Below are 21,787 nucleotides of genomic sequence, written 5' to 3' on the forward strand. Positions count from 1 at the left end.
TGAGAGTGTTTTGAAGGTGTTCAAAGTAAAGTGAGTAGGTTAGGATAAGTTAGGTTAGGTTATTTTAGGTTAGGTTAGGTTAGGATAAGTTAGGTTAGGTTAGGATAAGTTAGGTTAGGTTAGATTAGATTAGGATAAGTTAGGTTAGGTTCGTTATTTTAGGTTAGGTTAGGTTAGGTTAGGTTAGGTTAGGTTAGGTTAGGTTAGGATAAGTTAGGTTAGGTTAGGTTAGGTTAGGTTAGGATAGGTTAGGTTAGGTTAGGACAGGTTAGGATGGGTTAGGTTAGGTTAGGTTAGGTTCGGTAGGTTAGATAAGGTTAGGTTAGGTTAAGTTAGGTAGTATTCGAGGTGTTTGATGGAGTTAGGTTAGGTTAGGATAGGTTAGGTTAGGTTAGGATAGAGGTGTTTGATGGAGTTAGGTTTGGTTAGGTTAGGTTAGGTTAGGTTAGGTTAGGTTAGGATAGAGGTGATTGATGGAGTTAGGTTAGGTTCGGTTAGGTGAGGTTAGGTTAGGTTAGGAATTAGGTTAGGTTAGGTTAGGTTAGGATAGGTTAGGTTAGGTTAGGTTAGGATAGAGGTGATTGATGGAGTTAGGTTAGGTTCGGTTAGGTGAGGTTAGGTTAGGTTAGGAATTAGGTTAGGTTAGGTTAGGTTAGGTTAGGATAGACAGTTGGTCTGGAAAGAGATGATTTTCTACCTTGGATGTTACCCGCATTTCATGGCGTCTGTCTGTCCTGAGTTGACGCAGGTGTTATGTTCTACCTTGGGTGTGAACCGCATTACCCAGTGGTGTTGGGGGGGGGGGAAGGGGTGACCCACAATGAGTCTCTCAGAGCGAGGAAAGTGTTTCTATTCGGAAATCGAGTAAATATTTCTACCATTGAGTGTGTTTACCAACAAGAAAATAATGTTCGATTTTACGATAAAGTTTTCAAAACTAATTTGGAAATATCCAAAATGGAGTCGTTCAAAGTAATTCTGGAGTACTCTAATGTATTTTGGAAGTGTTCCAATATATTTTAGGTTAGGTTAGGATAGGTTCGGCTAGGTTAGGTTAGGTAAGGTTAAGATAGGTTAGGTTAGGTTAGGTTAGGGTAGGTTAGGTTAGGTTAGGTTAGGTTAAGTTAGGTTAGGCTAGGCTAGGTTAGGTTAGGTTGGGTTAGGTTAAGTTAGGTTAGGTTAGGTTAGGCTAGGTTAGGTTATGTTAGGTAAGGTTAGGTTAGGGTAGGTTCGGTTAGGTTAGGTTAGGTTAGGTTAAGTTAGGTTAGGTTAGGCTAGGTTAGGTTAGGTTAGGATAAGTTAGGTAAGGTTAGGTTAGGTTAGGTTAGGCTAGGTTAGGATAGGTTAGGTTAGGTTAGGTTAGGTTAGGTTAGGTTAGGTTAGGATAAGTTAGGTTAGGTTAGGCTAGGTTAGGGATGTGTGTGTGTGTGTGTGTGTGTGTGTGTGTGTGTGTGTGTGTGTGTGTGTGTGTGTGTGTGTGTGTGTGTGTGTGTGTGTGTGGGATGTGGGATGTGGGTGTTGTGGGATGTGGGTGTTGTTGTCGAACTAGAGATACCGAAAAGACGTTATAAGTGGGTTGTTTTTGTGACTTTTTCTGATGTAGTGTGTCCCCTTATTAACTTTAATGAACTAAAAGGGTTAAAACGAGAAAAAAAAATGGGAGGTGTGGGTGTTGTGACTTTCTGATGAAATTAGATAAAACGAGAAAAAATTGTGTGTGTTGTGGGTTGTGGGTGTTGTGGGATGTGGGTGTTGATCTTAGTTTATGGTGATTTTGGTGGTGTTTTGAGTGTATTCAGTGGTGTTTTAGTATTCAGTGGTGTATTTGGGAGTACTCAAATAGTGTTTTTGGAAGTGTTTCGGTGTTGTTTGGAAATGTTCAAAGGTGTTCAAAGGTGTTTTGAGTGTGTTCAAATGTTGTTTTTTTGAAGGTGATCAAGGGTGTTCAAGGGTGATTTGAAGGTGTTCAAAGGTGTTTTGAGGTTATTCAAAGGTGTTTTGAGTGTGTTCAAATGATTATGAGAGTGTTTTGAAGGTGTTCAAATGTGTTTTGAAGGTGTTCAAAGGTGTTTTTGAAGGTGTTGAAGGGTGTTTTGAGTGTGTTCAAGGGTGTTTGAAGGTGTTGAAGGGTGTTTTGATTGAATTCAGCGGTGTTTTAGTAGTAATCAGTGGTGTAATTGGGAGTACTCAAATAGTGTTTTGGAAATGTTCAAAGGTGTTTTTGAAGGTGTTCAAGAGTGTTTTGAAGGTGTTCAAGGGTGTTTCAAGGCGTTGAAGGGTGTTTTGATTGAATTCAGTGGTGTTTTAGTAGTATTCAGTGGTGTAAATGGGAGTACTCAAATTGTGTTTTTTGGAAGTGTTCAAAGGTGTTTTGAGTGTGTTCAAATGTTGTTTTTTTTGAAGGTGATCAAGGGTGTTCAAGGGTGTTTTGAAGGTGTTCAAAGGTGTTTTGAATGTGTTGAAGGGTGTTTTGATTGAATTCAGCGCTGTTTTAGTAGTATTCAGTGGTGTAATTGGGAGTACTCAAATTGTGTTTTTTTGGAAGTGTTTCAGTGTTGATTGGAAATGTTCAAAGGTGTTTTTGAAGGTATTCAAGAGTGTTTTGAAGGTGTTCAAGGGTGTTTGAAGGTGTTGAAGGGTGTTTTGATTGAATTCAGCGGTGTTTTAGCAGTAATCAGTGGTGTAATTGGGAGTACTCAAATAGTGTTTTGGAAATGTTCGAAGGTGTTTTTGAAGGTGTTCAAGAGTGTTTTGAAGGTGTTCAAGGGTGTTTGAAGGTGTTGAAGGGTGTTTTGATTGAATTCAGCGGTGTTTTAGTAGTAAACAGTGGTGTAATTGGGAGTACTCAAATAGTGTTTTTGGAAATGTTCAAAGGTGTTCAAAGGTGTTTTGAAGGTGTTGAAGGGTGTTTTGATTGAATTCAGCGGTGTTTTAGTAGTATTCAGTGGTGTAATTGGGAGTACTCAAATTGTGTTTTTTGGAAGTGTTTCATGGTGATTTTGGTGGTGTTTTGAGTGTATTCAGTGGTGTTTTAGTATTCAGTGGTGTATTTGGGAGTACTCAAATGGTGTTTTTGGAAGTGTTTCAGTGTTGTTTGGAAATGTTCAAAGGTGTTCAAAGGTGTTTTGAGTGTGTTCAAATGTTTTTTTTGAAGGTGATCAAGGGTGTTCAAGGGTGTTTTGAAGGTGTTCAAAGGTGTTTTGAGGTTATTCAAAGGTGTTTTGAAGGTGTTCAAGGGTGTTTATGTGAGTATTCAAAGGTGTTTTTTGAAGGTGTACAAATGATTATGAGAGTACTTATGAAGGTGTTCAAATGATGTGCAAGAGTACTTATGAAGGTGTTCTGGGAGTATTCAGAGGTGATTTTGGGGGTGTTCGAATGATGTTTTGGAGTATTTCAGTGTTGTTTGGAAATGTATAAAGGTATTTTTGTGAGTATTCAAATGATTTATGAGAGTGTTTTTGAAGATGTTCAAAGTAAAAGTGCGTATTTAACTTCGTAATATGTAAAATTGTGAGTAGTGAATTTAACGAAAAGTGGATGTAAGCGATGTGGTGACTTTCTGATGCATTGTGTCCCCTTATTAACTTTAATGAACTAAAAAGGGTTAAAACGAGAAAAATTGGGGGTTATGAGTGAAAATTGTGAGGTGTTGGTTGTAGTGTGAGGGTTTGGGGGAGTGGGGAGGAGGTTACTTCGTGGGGAGTGACCTGAGATGAAAAATGTCTAGACTTGTGTTGTAAAGAAATTGTGGGTATTAGCGAAAAAAAATGTGAAATTATTTGGATTAACCTGGGTTAAGAGTGAAAATGTTTTCCCTATGATGTAGGTACTATATCCCCTTATTAACTTTAATGAACTAAAAGGGTCGTCATGATTCAGCCTGTGTGTGTGGGGGTCATCGCGTGACGTCACTGACCGTCGAGTAAACACATTAATGAGAGGAATACTGACGTCACACTTGTTTAGACCTGTAGTAAGAGAGAGCACCATGCCCCATAGGAGGAGTTCATTTGAATGCTTACCCCCAGAGGGGGGGGGAATCCAAAAAACCTTGATCCAAGGAATTGGAGAATTTCGAAACCCCCATAGGGGGGAATCCAAAAACTTGGTAATATTGAGAAATTTTTGGGATTGGGGGGTGGGGTGGAAGGAGGGACAATCCAAAAAACCTTGATCCAAGGAGATGGAGAATTTCGAAAACCCCATAGGGAGGATCCAAAAAACTTGATCTAAGGAGATGGAGTCATGGTATTATCGAGAAAATTTGGGGTGGGGGTGAAAGTGGGAGGGGTAATCAAAAAACTTGATCCAAGGAAGTAGAGTCTTTGTATCATCGAGAAAAAGAAATTTCGGAAAAATTTGGGATGGGGGGGGGTCAAAGTGGGGGTGGGGAACCGAGGAGATGGAGAATTTCGAAAAAACCCCATAGGGGGAGAATCCAAAAACTTGTATTATCGAGAAAAAAATTGAGGTGGGGGTGGGTGAAAGTGGGAGGGGTAATCCAAAAATTTGATCCAAGGTGATCATAAGAAATTCAAAACCCCCATAGGGGGGAATCCAAAACTTGTATCATCGAGAAATTTTTGGGGTTGGGGGGTGAAAGTGAGAGGGGGAACCTCAAAAATTTGATCCAAGGAGATGGAGAATTTCGAAAACCCCATAGGGGGGATCCAAAAAACTTGATCCGAGGAGATGGAGAATTTCGAAAACCCCATAGGGGGGGGGGGAATCCAAAAACTTGATCCGAGGAGATCATAAGAAAAAAAAATTCGAGGCGCGGGGGCGATCCGGATGACGCTGCAGAAGGCGCAGCAGAAGGCGCGGGCGGGGCTCGCGAAGGGCGCGGGCGGGCGCGCGGGCGGGCGCGCGGGCGGGCGCGCGGGCGGGGCGCGCGGGCGCGGCGCGCGGGCGGGCGCGCGGCGCGACGGCGGGGGGTCGCGAAGGGGGGGGGGTCGTGGGGGGTGGGGGTATTGTTTGAGGGGTCAAGGGTGAGGTAGTCTCGAGGGCGAGGTCATGGTCAAAACCGGAAGTAACACCTAGGTGTGAAAAGGTGACCCTCCAGCTGCTGGTCCTAGACCGGATACACCGCCCAGTGGAAGGCCTAAACCGGAAGGAGCCTCCCTGTAGAAGGCCTAAACCGGAAGGAGCCCTCCAGACGCATGCCTTTTCCGGAAGGAGCCCCCCAGCCGTTTTTTTGACTACTTATATATATATATATATATATTATATATATAGTATATATATATATATGTCGGGCCAAATAGGTAAAACTTGCGATTTTGCCTTTAGCAACGCTCTTCTTGCCGAATAAGCCAAGAAAAAAATTTGTATATACAATAATTTCGCAAAAATCATTCTGAATCTAACGAATTAGGCTAAATTAAATTGCGCTTTTTATAATAAGGTTAGGTAAATTTTCTATGGTTCTTTGGGTACAAAATTATTAATTTTCACATTAAAATAAATGAAGAAATATATCTTTATACGTATAAGAGAAAATTTTAGAAAGGACTGACCAATGTTATTTATTCAGCACGATATTATATATATATATATATATATATATATATATATATATATATATATATATATATATATATATATATATATATATATATATATTATATATATAAATGTGTGTGTGTGTGTGTACTCGCCTAATTGTGGTTGTAAGGATCAATTCATAACTCCTGGCCCGCTTCTTCATTGGTCGCTACTAGGTCCACCCTCTCCCTGCTCCCTGAGCCTTGTCATATGTCTACTTAAAACTATATATGGATCCTGCTTCCACTACACCACTCTCCAGACTATTCGATTTTCTGACAACTCTATAACTGAAGAAATACTTCCTAACATCCCTGTGACTCATCTGACTCTTCAACTTCCAATTGTGACACCTTGTTGCTGTGTCCCATCTCTGGAACATCCTCTCTCTCTCTACCTTGTAAATTCCTCTCAGTATTTTATGTTGTTATCGTGTCCTCTCTGTCTCTCTCTATTTCTCTCTCTCTCCTGTCCTCCAGTGTGGTCAGTCGATTTTCCTGAACCTCTTCTCGTAGAACATGTCACTTAGCTCCGGGACTATTATCATTGCAAACCTTAGCACTCTAATTTCTTGACTTGCTTGACTAGGTGTGGGTGTGTACTTATCTAATTGTGGTTGCAGGGATCGATTCACAGCTCCTGGCCTCGCCTCTTCACTGGTCGCTACTAGGTCACTCTTCCTGCTCCATGAGCTTTATCATACCTTTTCTTAAAGATACGCATGGATCCTGCCTCAACTTCATCACTTCCCAGACTATTCCACTCCCTGACAACTCTGTAACTGAAAAAAAACACTTCCTAACATCCCTGTGATTCTTCTGAGTCTTCAACTTCCAACTGTGACCCCTTGTTGCTGTGTCCCATCTCTGGAACATCCTGTCTCTGTCCACCTTGTCGATTCCTCTCAGTATTTTATAAGTCGTTATCATATCCCCCCTATCCCTCTTGTCTTCCAGTGTCGTCAGGTCACTCTCCCTTAACCTCTCCTCGTAGGACATACCCCTTAGCTTCGGGATTAGTCTTGTTGCAAACCTCTGCACTTTCTCTAGCTTCCTTACATGCTTGGCTAGATGTGGGTTCCAAACTGGTACTGCATACTCCAATATAGGCCTTAGGTACACAGTGTACAGGGTCTTGAACGAGTCCTTATTAAGATGTCGGAATGCTGTTCTTAGGTTTGCTAGGCGCCCATATGCTGCAGCAGTTATCTGGTTAATGTGCGCCCCTGCAGATGTGCCCGGTGTTATACTCACCCCAAGATTCTTTTCCTTGAGTGAGGTTTGTAATCCGTGGCCCCCTAGAGTGTACTCCGTTCGCGGTCTACTTTGCCCTTCCCCAATCTTCATGACTTTACATTTGGTGGAATTAAACTCCAGAAGCCAGTTGCTGAACCATGCCTGCAGCCTCACCAGATCACTTTGTAATTCTGCCTGGTCCTCGTCCGATTGAATTCTTCTAATCAATTTCACATCATCTGCAAACAGGAACACTTCGGAGTCTATTCCTTCCGTCATGTCGTTCACAAATACCAGAAACAGCACCGGTCCGAAGACTGACCCCTATGGAACCCCGCTCGTTCTAGATGCCCACTCAGACACCTCATCACGCACAATGACTCGCTGTTGTCTTTCTGACAGGTATTCCCTGATCCATTGTAGTGCCTTCCCTGTTATCCCTGCCTGGTCCTCCAGCTTTGGCATTACTCTCTTGTGTGGAACTTTGTCAAACGCCTTCTTACAGTCCAGGAAAATGCAATCTACCCACCCCCCTCTCTCTCTTGTCTTACTGCTGTCACCCTGTCATAGAACTCCAGTAGGTTTGTGACACAGGATTTCCCGTCCCTGAACCTGTGCTGGCTGTCGTTGATAAGCTCGGTCCTTTCTAGGTGCTCCACCACTCTTCTGATAATCTTCTCCATAACTTTGCATACTATACATATTAGTGACACTGGTCTATAGTTTAGTGCTTCTTGTCTGTCTCCTTTTTTTAAAGATTGGGACTACTATTGCTGTCTTCCATATCTCAGGTAGTCGCCATGTTTCAATAAATGTGTTGAAGATTGTTGTTAGAGGTACACATAGCGCCTCTGCTCCCTCTCTCAGGACCCATGGAGAGATGTTATCCGGCCCCATCGCCTTTGAGGCATCTAGCTTGCTTAGCAGCCTCTTCACTTCTTTCTCGGTTGAATGTATGGTGTCCAATACTTGATGGCGAATCCTGTCTCTCTGTCTTTCTGGAGTCCCTTCTGCCTCCACTGTGAACACTTCTTTGAATCTCTTGTTGAGCTCCTCACATACTTCGCGGTCGTTTCTTATGATCTCTCCTCCTTCCTTCCTCAGCCTGATTACCTGGTCCTTGGCTGTTGTTTTCCTCCTGATGTAGCTGTACAACAGCTTCGGGTCAGGTTTGCCTTTCGCTGCTATGCCATTTTCATATTGCCGTTGAGCCTCCCTTCTTACCTATGCATATTCATTTCTGGCTCTACGACTTCTTTCCTTATTTTCCTGGGTCCTTTGCCTTCTATATTTTTTCCATTCTCTAGCACACCTAGTTTTGGCTTCCCTACACCTAAGAGTGAACCAAGGGCTCATCCTGGCTTTCTCGTTATTTCTGTCACCCTTCGGTACAAACCTTTCTTCGGCTTCCGTGCATATTATTGTTACATATTCCATTATCTCGTTTACTGACTTCCCTGCCAGTTCTGTCCCACTCAACAACGTGAAAGAAATTCTTCATGCCTGCATTGTCCTCTTTCTTGCAGTTCGGCTTCATTCGTCCTCCCCTTCCTGCTTCCCTCTCCACTTGTAACTCTACTATGTATTCAAAGCTCAGAACCACATAATCACTGGCCCCTACTGGTCTTTCTTATGTGTTGTCCTCAATATCTGCTCTACTCAAGGTGAATACTAGGTTCAGTCTCGCTGGTTCATGCTCTCCTCTCTTTCTGATAGTTTCCCTTACGTGTTGGTACATGAGGTTCTCCAGTGTGTGTGTGTTTGTGGACTGAGAGCTAATCTTTGTAAATAATTTTGCGTGTTTCCGAATTGTTAAGCATTTCAAAATCTCTCTCGTTGTTCACTGTATGTGGCAGAAATAACCTGTCACTTGCTTGATGTCCCGGAGTATGGGTCTGACCGATTAGCTTATGCTATGCGCCCATACTTATCCGGGTTATGCTCAAGTGAAGAAGGTACTACCTACTTTCATACAGTGTGTGTAGGTTCGAATCTTACTGTGGACTGAGAGATGTTTGTAAATAATTTCGCCTGTTTACGAAATGTAATACACTCCAGCAGAAAGACTGTAGCCACCATGATTTGAATCCACGATTGTTGTTGCCCACGAGTGTCGCTTAAGTTTCCTCCAAGATGCCTTCTCTTAACTACAGATGCCTAAAAAAGTTTTTCTTCCTAGCGACAGTCACACCAGGAAGCCTCAGACTTGGTCTCCAGCTATTTCACTATTTCATTCCCCTCCTGTATGTCTTGGCGTCACGAGCGATACGATACTAATAGGAACAAAGACATCCCCGTATCCTTTCACAAACTTCATAACTTTGAACTTACTGGGAATAAACCTCAGTAGCCATTAGTCAGACCAGACCTGCAGTATGCCTTAATCTGTTTGTAGCCTTTCCTTCTCATGTCTGATTATATTCTCTAAGTAGTTTCGTATAATCTTCGAACAGAGGCACCTCTGAATCTACCCTTTCTGCTTCAAATACAAACTATATCACCGATACTAGTACAGATCCTTGTTAAACTTCACTAGTCAGATTCACTTTTTACGATGCCTCTTCACGGATAATTATTCGTTGTTTTCGTACTGTCACTAATGCCTTGATTCGTTGTGGTGCTTTCTTTCCCTGTTATTTCTGTGTGTGTGTGTGTGTGTGTGTGTGTGTGTGTACTCGCCTATTTGTAGTTGGAGGGGTCGAGACTCAGCTCCTGGCCCCGCTTCTTCACTGATCGCTACTAGGTCCTCTCTCTCCCTGCTCCATGAGCATTATCATACCTCGTCTTATAACTATGTATGGTTCCTGTCTCCACTACATCACTTGCCAGACTATTCCACTTCCTGACAACTCTGTGAATGAAGAAATACTTCCTAATATCCCTTTGAATCATCTGAGTCTTCAGCTTCCAACTGTGACCTCCTGTTTCTGTGTCCCATCTCTGGAACATCCTGGTTGTCCACCTTATCTATTCCTCGCAGTATTTTATATGTCGTTATCATGTCTCTCCTAACCCTCCTGTAACCAAGTGTTGTCAGGCCGATTTCCCTTAACCTTTGTTCGTAGGACATTCCCCTTAACTCCGGAACCAGCCTTGTTGCAAACCTTTGCACTTTCTCTAATTGCTTGACGTGCTTGACCAGGTGTGGGTTCCAAACTGGTGCTGCATACTCCAGTTTGAGCCTGACGTACACGGTATACAGGGTCTTGAACGATTCCTTACTGAGCTATCGGAACGCTATTCTCAGGTTTGCCAGGCGCCCGTATGCTGCAGCAGTTATCACGTTGATGTGGGCTTCAAGAGACGTGCTCGGTATTATACTCACCCCAAGATCTTTCTCCTTGAACCAGGTTTGCAGTCTTTGGCCACCTAACCTATACTTTGTCTGCAGTCTCCTTTGCCCTTCCCAGATCTTCATGACTGCAATTGGCGGGGTTAAATTCGAGGATCCTGTTGCTGGACCAGGTGTCCAGCCTGTCCAAATCTCTTTGTAGTCCTGCCTGATCCTCATCTGATTTAATTCTCATTAACCTTACATCGTCTGCGAACATATACTGTGATACCTCATCACGTACCATGACTTTGTTGCCTCCCTGTCAGTTATTCTCTGATCCATTGCAGTGTCTTTCCTGTTATATATGCCTGATTCTCTAGGTTCTGCACTAATCTCTTGTGAGGAATTGTGTCGAAGGCCTTCTTGCAGTCCAAGAAAATGCAATCAACCCACCCCTCTCGTGTAGTACTTCTGTTACATTGTCATAAAACTCCAGTAGGTTTGTGACACAGGATTTGCCTTCCATGAATCCGTGCTGGTTGTCGTTTATATTCTTGTTCCGTTTCAGGTGCTCCACCATTCTCCTGATAATCTTCTCCATGGCTGTGCATACTATACACGTCAGTGAAACCGGTCTATAGTTTAGTGCCTCGTTTCTGTTTCCTTTCTTAAAAATAGGGTCTACATTTGTCATCTTCCATACCTCAGGTAGTTGCCCATTTTCAAGGGATGTGTTGAAAATTGTGGTTAGTGGCACACCCAGCGTCTCTGCTCCCTTTCTAAGGACCCACGGAGAGATGTCCCGTCCCACCGCCTTTGAGGTATCAAAGTCACTTAACAGCTTCTTCACCTCCTCCTTGTGTGTGTGTGTGTGTGTGTGTGTGTGTGTGTGTGTGTGTGTGTGTGTGTTGATCTAGTAGTAACGGGACCCTACAGTCTCGGAGAAGAAAATTATCAAACTTCAGGCAGTGTTTGAGTTTTTTCCTTCCTTACAACACAATATTTGCGAGTTTATTTTTCTAAAAAAAAAAATCTTTCTCACTAGATACTTTTCTGTTAAGTGCAACCCACAATACTTAACAAACTCCCAGGCATCTAACTACAAAATAAATTAACATTGGAAGCAACAGTAAAGACACAAGGCTGTGTGTCACGCCACTTAGGGATTAATCTAGGACTAGTCAGCGGCACATTGATAGTGGTGCCGGTCTCTATCAGCGTCAGCTCAACTCACAACCTATGAAGCTGCGAGCTGAGCACTGTATTAATGAGATGCATGTTATAAGTACAAAACAGTCTGGTCTTGTCCTCGAAGGGAATAACAATGACGATCGTGTTGACGATGATGCCGAGTCTCCGAATGGGAGGACTTGTTTTCAAGTTTTTATTTTTTAATCACAGGACGCGAGACAAACACAATAATATAAACAATTATAAATCTTTCGTTTAGCACAATGCAGTGCGATATATTAAGAAACACAAATATTAACTAAAAACAATATATTTATGAAGACGCGCACATTAGTCATTTGCATGTTATAACAGACAGGAAAGTCTATGTAATATACATTAAGACACTTTGGAATCTTCACAAGAGTGACTAGAGAAGCATGTGTGTTACTAGACCACAAATGTGACTCTGAAGACCAAGAATTTTGCTGTTGCCACAGAATTACGACTATTAATCAGGAGAGCACTGATGACTTCATTGGTCAACGATTTACATCATCCGGGAAGGCTGCCATGATCACACACTCCCTCATGCAAACCCTGGTATGATTCATATTCTTTCATCAATATACCTCGGGTTGTTGAGGTGGTTCGGACATGTGGAGAGAATGGAGCGAAATAGAATGACTTCAAGAGTGTATCAGTCTGTATTGGAAGGAAGGCGGGGTAGGGGTCGGCCTAGGAAAGGTTGGAGGGAGGGGGTAAAGGAGGTTTTGTGTGCAAGGGGCTTGGACTTCCAGCAGGCATGCCTGAGCGTGTTTGATAGGAGTGAATGGAGACAAATGGTTTTTAATACTTGACGTGCTGTTGGAGTGTGAGCAAAGTAACATTTATGAAGGGGTTCAGGGAAACCGGCAGGCCGGACTTGAGTCCTGGAGATGGGAAGTACAGTGCCTGCACTCTGAAGGAGGGGTGTTAATGTTGCAGTTTAAAAACTGTAGTGTAAAGCACCCTTCTGGCAAGACAGTGATGGAGTGAATGATGGTGAAAGTTTTTCTTTTTCGGGCCACCCTGCCTTGGTGGGAATCGGCCAGTGTGATAATAAAAAAAAAAAAAAAACTCGTAATACTCACTTACACGAGGAAAGTGAAAATACGCATTGCATGATTGCTGGTTTTCGAAGGCTGTCCATAGCGTTTAGTCTCTGCAAATCCGCAAATCTTGTTCTGTTCTTTACAAGATGATACACAAAGTTCTCCATCGCAATCTCCATCAACTTACATCTCCATCAATCTGTGTGGCTGCCAGTGAATAAATTCACCACATTTGTATTCACTTATTAATATTCGCGGAAGTCATATTTCATCTGTGAACTCCTATTTACACTATACGAATACACACACAAATAATATGCTCAATAATATCCCAGGTGGAGACAGACACTCGGAAGATTAATTGGTCTGTATATTTCGATCCCCTTCTGGAATCGTCTTCAACAGATACAGACTGGGCAGCCTGGCTCACACAAGCCAAGTTTCTTTCCCAGCCCGGGCACGTCAATGACCCTCGAGCCTCAATCTCCTCCTTTATGTTCTGACCTTTCAATCGATTTGTATATCAATGCACCACGCAGAAACAAGCAGGTATATACAAAGTAAGATCGCAGTCAGCAGGATTCGAAACTACTACTGGGGAGTTGTTTCTGCGTGGTGCATTGATATAAAAATCGCTTGAGAGGTCAGAACATACAGGAGGAGATTAATGCTTGAGGGTCACTGACGTGCCAGGGCTGGGAAAGAAACATGGCTAGTGAACCAGGCTGCTCAGTCTGTGGAACTTGCGTGACAGAGTGGGCTAGAGCGCTGCCTGGGAATCTTGACCGTTCCCAGTAGTAGATTCGAATCCTGCTGACTGCAATCTTTCTTTGTATATACCCGCTTGTTTCTGCGTGGAGCACTGATATATATATATATATATATATATATATATATATATATATATATATATATATATATATCAGTAGTAGGTTGGTAGACAGCAACCACCCAGGGAAGTACTACCGTCCTGCCAGATGACTGTGAAACAAAAACCTGTAATTGTTTTGCATGATGGTAGGATTGCTGGTTTCTTTTTCTGTCTCATAAACACGCTAGATAACAGGGATATCTTGCTACTCATACTTACACTTTGGTCACACTTCACAGACACGCACATGCATATATATATATACATACATCTAGGTTTTTCTCCTTTTTCTAAATAGCTCTTGTCCTTTTTTATTTCTTCTATTGTCCATGGGGAAGTGGAAAAGAATCTTTCCTCCGTAAGCCATGCGTGTCGTATGAGGCGACTAAAATGCCGGGAGCAATGGGCTAGTAACCCCTTCTCCTGTATACATTTACTAAAAAAGAGAAGAAGAAAAACTTTATAAAACTGGGTTGCTTAAATGTGCGTGGATGTAGTGCGGATGACAAGAAACAGATGATTGCTGATGTTATGAATGAAAAGAAGTTGGATGTCCTGGCTCCAAGCGAAACAAAGCTGAAGGGGGTAGGAGAGTTTCAGTGGGGGGAAATAAATGGGATTAAATCTGGAGTATCTGAGAGAGTTAGAGCAAAGGAAGGGGTAGCAGTAATGTTAAATGATCAGTTATGGAAGGAGAAAAGAGAATATGAATGTGTAAATTCAAGAATTATGTGGATTAAAGTAAAGGTTGGATGCGAGAAGTGGGTCATAATAAGCGTGTATGCACCTGGACAAGAGAGGAATGCAGAGGAGAGAGAGAGATTTTGGGAGATGTTAAGTGAATGTATAGGAGCCTTTGAACCAAGTGAGAGAGTAATTGTGGTAGGGGACCTGAATGCTAAAGTAGGAGAAACTTTTAGAGAGGCCACCAGAGCCACCAGATCCATTTATAATTAATAGAAATTGGGAAGAATTTAATAATACACTGGACAAATAATTTTGAAATTTTCTTGGGTAGAATAGTTTGTGAGGTGAGTTGAGCAAAGGACCTATCCAAGTTGGGTCGGCGCGCGTCAGGTGTTTAACCGTTGTGGGATCTGATAGTGAGGTGCTGGCCAGACCCCTTATATAGCTTACTTGGATGCTTTACTTTCATAGTTCCTTGATAATGTGAGTAGTCACGAAAGCGCTTGGAATTTCTCTATTCTTTCAGAGTGGTTGTTTATATATATATATATATATATATATATATATATATATATATATATATATATATATATATATATATATATATATATATATATAAATATATATATATATTTGTAGTGTTCATAAATATTCACGCGAACAATACATCACACAGAAAGCGAGACTGCTCACCATAACCTATTTTTTTATTGTTGTAAGTATATTGAACTGAAATATGGATGTGCTCCTTTCTTAACTACTGTAGTATTTCGTAAGAACACCCTTCCTCTTGATGCAGTCCCCCAGGCACTGATAAGGCTAACTTATAGAGGATCGAAAAATCAATTCCCCTCCCCCATATATACTTAATTAATGATACTCAAGTTTTTAAGGTTAAGATGACACGCTCAAGCCACGAAGGCTACACTTAACTAGTATTTCTGTAGGTGAGCGAACCCAGAAAGGTGTGTGTTGAAGATATGAAAGGAATCAGAAATAAATGTTTTTGTTTTCATTGTGTAACTAAAGAATACTTCTGATTGGCTTCAAAATATTATTAACGATGCATTCAATAAAAAAATGTGATAACTCAGATTTAGTCCAAACAGATGCAGATTCTAAATTTTATTAAAATAGTTAATAAACTTGGAATTATTTAAATTATATTTATAACTGATATCATTTATATAATCCAATGGCAATGTGTTCAGAAAACTTCACCACTAATGAGAATTTGAAGCCGTTCAGATAAGTAATTCTCCAGGTACGGTTAGGAATCCAACGATTCATACTTAATTTTCCTACATCACCGGTGGTGCCTGTATGCAAACAGACCTTAATAAGTTCTTTACTGGCACTAAGATACCCGTATCGTTCATTAAACATTGAAGCAATTCATAAGAGGTAACCGAAATTTATTTAACGTGATTTAACGGAAATAATAATTTCACACTGCACATAAAATCGTTATATCTGCACCTTCTCGTCTGATGTTCACTCTCCCCGTCAACGTATTTTTTCGCACCTTTAATGAACATTTGAGGCTCTACCACTTAGGATTTTGCAAATTATCTGAGCCATTCCTGGATGCTGTGAATGGCTTTAACAACTTTGGTCACAGAGCAGGTAAACATGCCAACTGTTTCTAGAATTTGGTCCTCGTTACTGTACACAAGCGTTGAAAATTTGAAGCCGAGCATAGTCTAGACTCTACGAACTGTTTATTTTACAGCCTCTGGTCTTCATGTGACAGTTGTGGTTTGACGGTCATGTTTAAATATCACTGGAATCTTTATTCTTCTATTCACTTTTTGCCCACTATCCAGTCTCTGCACATTTTCCGAATGTCACTACTAATGATTTGCTCTGGATGAATTAGAGCCTTTAGTTTACGCAGAGAGCAGTGATACAAACGATTATAGGTCTTGAGGGGACGTTATTGGCATGTCAGGAACAGTATAGGTCCCATGCCAGACACTTGAGGTAATTCGCTGGTGACATCTCATTGACATATATTTTATCGTGTGACTGTTGTTGATTCCTCAGAAATTTATTTATGCGTTCTTGTAATAAAAAAAAAGAATGCAATAACTGCTTCAGTATTGTTCTTCCTGTCTTCCATGTGTTTATCACATATCTCAGACAGGTTCAGGAGGCACAGATTTCCAATAGGGGAAATTTAGTATTATCACAAATCTTGACTATGTCTCTTTACTCTCAGTTTACCTAGCATCAGAGAACTATGTATTCATATGCACAACAACATTTGTTATATTCAGGTACTCCCTGCCTTACACAATATTGAAGCATTCTTATACTGTAAACTACTTTCACCAGCTGTAACTTACCGTCTGCTTAAACTACGATCAATTTCTGTAGTATTAACTAGTCTGTAAGCCATTACATGTGTTTGTCTGCCCATAATGGCGTGTCATGATAGTGCTCTTAGCTCTGCAACTCATTACTGTAACTACAGAATCTCAAAGTAAACTTGCAAAGAAATAAAAATTGTATTGTACTGTAATTGTGAATGAAAGAAACGCTATTTAGAAATATTGTGAATGTTGTTTTCTTAACAAATACAGCAACATTACTTACATGCGCACTACAAGAACACGAAATACACATATTTAAAGTGGTAAATTCTGTATATATGAAAGAATACTCACCAGCACGAAGACGTCCACTGGTTCATCGTAAGGCTTGAGATCCCTGGTCAGTAAAATGGCTCGAAACCGCACTGTGAAAGAGATATATATGTCTTACCTTCCCATCAACACAACTCAACCTACACTCGTCTCATCACACCCTCACTAAGAGGACTGACAGACCACTGGATCGAGTACATGAAATATATGAAAATTTCGTGCCAAATTGGCGATTTTTTGTTAAAAGTAATGGTCGTTTCTGACGAATAAGCACAATGAAAAATTTAAATATGCAATAAATCTTAGAAAATCTATCAGCATAACGATAAATATACATCAGTGAATAAAATTTAAATAATTTACACTCGTCTATGATATATTTAGTAGAATTAGTCAAAAATAAATTATGAAAGGTTAAACTAGGTGGGGGTTTCTAAGTTAAATTTGGCCGAAAAAGAAAATTTTTCAAATAATTTTCAAAGTCGCCAGTACAGCGAGTTTTGGGCTATTTGGTAAAAGTGTTCTTTGCCGAATAAGAAGAATGATTTTTTTTTTTTTTTGCCATAAATCAGTGGAAACCAATCCGAATACAAAATAATATAAATTAAACTTAAAATCTTTCGTATATATGACTGAATTAAGCTAAAAATATGCTAATTTAATTAGGTTAATTGAGGTTTCTGAGTTACAGTAGGTCCCCCAAAAATGTTCTTTATATTACAGTTAATGAAAAAAATATTTATCATTGTGTAAAATATTATTTTTGAAAAAGAATAATTAATAACGTAGTTCGGCCTATTCGACAAGTTCGGCTTATTATACATGACACACACACACACACACACACACACACACACACACACACACACACACACACACACACACACACACTCACACTCGAAGGGGAGAAACCGACCAATCAAGCTGATTCTCAGGATGGAAACAGTGCGGAACAGGATCCTCCAAGAGAAACCACGATTGAAATACTCGGAAGAGTACAAGAGGGTGTTCCTAGACAGACAGAACAAAATCAGAACGACAGCAGCTGAGGGAGAGGACAAAAAAGCGAAAGGAGCTAGGAAAAGAGACAAGGATGGAACCAGCAGAGGTCAGTCAGAGCAGAACAGAACAGCAAGGGCAAGCGCACACACAACTATTCTCAGAACCATACAACCTATCACACCATCCCAACACACACTACAATCCATACCCACAGCCTCCACCCAACACCGAGCTATAGAATCCCACAGTATGCCACCAGGTCTCCCACCCTCACAGGCCCCCCAAACCACAGTGTTGGAAAGGAAACTGAAGGTATGGTACACAAACGCTGATGGAATAACAAATAAGTGGGAGGAGTGGCATGAAAGAGTCAAAGAAGCATCACCGGACATCATAGCTCTCACAGAAACCAAGCTTACAGGTATGATAACAGATGCCATCTTTCCAACGGGATACCAAATCCTGAGGAAAGAGAGGGAACAGGGGGGGTGGAGGAGTGGCGTTGCTGATCAAAAATCGCTGGAATTTTGATGAGCTGGAGAGAGGAGACAGCGGAGAAGAAAGTGATTACATGGCGGGAACACTTCACTCTGGAGGTCCCAAGGTGGTAATAGCAGTGATGTATAACCCACCACAGAACAGCAGGAGGCCAAGGCAAGAGTACGACGAGAGCAATAGAGCGATGGTTGATACACTGGCTAGAGTGGCCAGAAGAGCTCATGCATGCAGGGCAAAGCTCCTGATCATGGGTGACTTTAACCACAAGGAGATCGATTGGGAGAACTTGGACCCACATGGGGGCCAAGATACATGGAGGGCTAAGATGATGGAGGTGGTACTGGAAAACTTCATGTGCCAACACGTAAGGGACACTACAAGAGAGAGAGGAGAGGATGAACCAGCAAGGCTGGACTTAGTATTCACCTTGAGTAGTGCAGATATCGAGGACATCACATACGAAAGACCCCTTGGGGCCAGTGACCATGTGGTTTTAAGCTTCGAATACACAGTAGAGCTACAAGTGGAGGGAGAAGCAGGAAGGCCAGGACGAATGAAGCCAAACTACAAGAAAGGGGACTACACAGGAATGAGGAACTACCTGAACGGGGTTCAGTGGGACAGAGAACTGGCAGGGAAGCCAGTTAATGAGATGATGGAATATGTAGCAACAAAATGCAAGGAGGCTGAGGAGAGGTTTGTACCCAAGGGTAACAGGAATAATGAAAAAGCCAGGATGAGCCCATGGTTTACCCAAAGGTGCAGGGAGGCAAAAACCAAGTGTGCTAGGGAATGGAAGAAATATAGAAGGCAAAGGACCCAGGAGAATAAGGAGACCAGTCGTAGAGCCAGAAACGAATATGCACAGATAAGAAGGGAGGCCCAAAGACAATATGAAAATGACATAGCAGCGAAAGCCAAATCTGACCCAAAACTGTTGTACAGCCACATCAGGAGGAAAACAACAGTCAAGGACCAGGTAATCAGGCTAAGGAAGGAAGGAGGAGAGTCAAGAAATGACCGTGAAGTATGTGAAGAACTCAACAAGAGATTCAAAGAAGTGTTCACAGAGGAGACAGAAGGGACTCCAGAAAGACGGAGAGGTGGGGCACACCACCATGTGCTGGACACAGTGCACACCACCGAGGAAGAAGTGAAGAGGCTTCTGAGTGAGCTAGATACCTCAAAGGCAATGGGGCCAGATAACATCTCCCCATGGGTATTGAGAGAGGGAGCAGAGGTGCTATGTGTACCCCTAACAACAATATTCAATACATCTATCGAAACAGGGAGATTGCCTGAGGCATGGAAGACAGCAAATGTAGTCCCAATCTTTAAAAAAGGAGACAGACATGAAGCATTAAACTACAGACCAGTGTCACTGACATGTATAGTATGCAAAATCATGGAGAAGATTATCAGGAGAAGAGTGGTGGAACACCTAGAAAGGAACGATCTCATCAACAGCAGCCAACATGGTTTCAGGGACGGGAAATCCGGTGTCACAAACCTACTGGAGTTCTATGACATGGTGACAGCAGTAAGACAAGAGAGAGAGGGGTGAGTGGATTGCATTTTCTTGGACGGTAAGAAGGCGTTTGACACAGTTCCACACAAGAGATTGGTGCAAAACCTGGAGGACCAAGCAGGGATAACAGGGAAGGCACTACAATGGATCAGGGAATACTTGTCAGGAAGACAGCAGCGAGTCATGGTACGTGGCGACGTGTCAGAGTGGGCACCTGTGACCAGCGGGGTCCCGCAGGGGTCAGTCCTAGGACCAGTGCTGTTTCTGGTATTTGTGAACGACATGACGGAAGGAATAGACTCTGAGGTGTCCCTGTTTGCAGATGACGTGAAGTTGATGAGAAGAATTCACTCGATCGAAGACCAGGCAAAACTACAAAGGGATCTGGACAGGCTGCAGACCTGGTCCAGCAATTGGCTCCTGGAATTCAATCCCACCAAGTGCAAAGTCATGAAGATTGGGGAAGGGCAAAGAAGACCGCAGACGGAGTACAGTCTAGGGGGTCAGAGACTACAAACCTCACTCAAGAAAAAAGATCTTGGGGTGAGTATAACACCAGGCACATCTCCTGAAGCGCACATCAACCAAATAACTGCTGCAGCATATGGGCGCCTGGCAAACCTCAGAACAGCATTCCGACATCTTAATAAGGAATCATTCAGGACCCTGTACACCGTGTACGTTAGGCCCATATTGGAGTATGCGGCACCAGTTTGGAACCCACACCTAGCCAAGCACGTGAAGAAACTAGAGAAAGTGCAAAGGTTTGCAACAAGACTAGTCCCAGAGCTAAGAGGTATGTCCTACGAGGAGAGGTTAAGGGAAATCAACCTGACGACACTGGAGGACAGGAGAGATAGGGGGGACATGATAACGACATACAAAATACTGAGAGGAATTGACAAGGTGGACAAAGACAGGATGTTCCAGAGATTGGACACAGTAACAAGGGGACACAGCTGGAAGCTGAAGACACAGATGAATCACAGGGATGTTAGGAAGTATTTCTTCAGCCACAGAGTAGTCAGTAAGTGGAATAGTTTGGGAAGCGATGTAGTGGAGGCAGGATCCATACATAGCTTTAAGCAGAGGTATGATAAAGCTCACGGCTCAGGGAGTGAGACCTAGTAGCGATCAGTGAAGAGGCGGGGCCAGGAGCTCGGACTCGACCCCCGCAACCTCAACTAGGTGAGTACACACACACACACAAAATACTGCGTGGAATAGACAAGGTGGACAGAGACAGGATGTTCCAGAGAGGGAAACAGAAACAAAAGTTCCCAATTGGAAGATGAAGACTCAGATGATTCAAAGGAATGTTAGGAAGTATTTCTTCAGTCATAGAGTAATCAGGAAGTGGAATAGCCTAGCAAGTGAGGTAGTGGAGGCAGGAACCATACAAAGTTTTAAGATGAGGTAGGATAAAGTTCATGGAGCACATCCCCCTCAGCTCAAACCACACCCCTACAGAAACCCACAGTAACCCCCACAATGTACCCTCTCCCCCCATCCCCCCACCACAAACCCCACCCTCACAGTAACCCACACACTGGAGTTTACCTGGAGAGGGTTTCGGGGGTCAACGCCCCCGCGACCCGGTCTGAGACCAGCCCTCTTCCCCCATCCCCCTCAGCACCAGCCCCACTGAAGCCCCAGATAGGCCCTCTGCCCCCACACCCAACACCCCAGGCCCCACCCCCACACCAACCCCCTATAGGCCCCTGCCATGGCACCTGCTCCCCCTAACACACCTCTCTCCCCAGACCACAGTTATTGAAAAGAAGTTGAAGGATTGGTATACGAACGCAGATGGAATAACGAATAAATGCGAGGAGTGGCATGAAAGAATCAAGTAGATGTCCCCAGACATCGTAGAGGTTACAAAAACAAAACTCACTGGGATAATAACAGATGCAATCTTCCCACCCGGATATCAGATCCTGAGGAAGGATAGAAGGAGCAGGGGGGGGGAGTAGGGGTTGCACTACTAATAAAAAACCAGTGGGGTTATCAAGAAATGGAAGGTATGGACGAGATTGGAGAAATGGATTACGTAGTAGGTACAGTTCAGTCAGGGGAACACAAGGTAGTCATTGCAGTGATGTATAACCCACCACAGAACTGCAGGAGGCCAAGAGAGGAATATGATGAGTGCAACAGAGCAATGGTGGACACTCTAGCTGAGGTGGCAAGAAGGGCTCACTCCCGTAGAGCGAAGTTACTGGTCATGGGC

The 21,787-nt window shown here is 42.6% G+C and overlaps 1 protein-coding gene across 1 annotated transcript in view; it reads right to left on the reverse strand.

Moving 5' to 3' along the window:
* Positions 1 to 21,787, reverse strand: part of LOC128690803 (CD109 antigen-like) — a 223,204-nt gene that overhangs the window by 151,588 nt on the left and 49,829 nt on the right. Inside the window, exon 3 of the mRNA XM_070088158.1 lies at positions 16,548 to 16,618. The gene's annotated coding sequence lies outside the window, so the exon portion shown is untranslated. The remainder of the gene's footprint in view (positions 1 to 16,547; positions 16,619 to 21,787) is intronic.

Source organism: Cherax quadricarinatus, chromosome 24, assembly GCF_038502225.1.
Source record: "Cherax quadricarinatus isolate ZL_2023a chromosome 24, ASM3850222v1, whole genome shotgun sequence".
In the NCBI taxonomy this organism is placed as follows: domain Eukaryota; kingdom Metazoa; phylum Arthropoda; class Malacostraca; order Decapoda; family Parastacidae; genus Cherax; species Cherax quadricarinatus.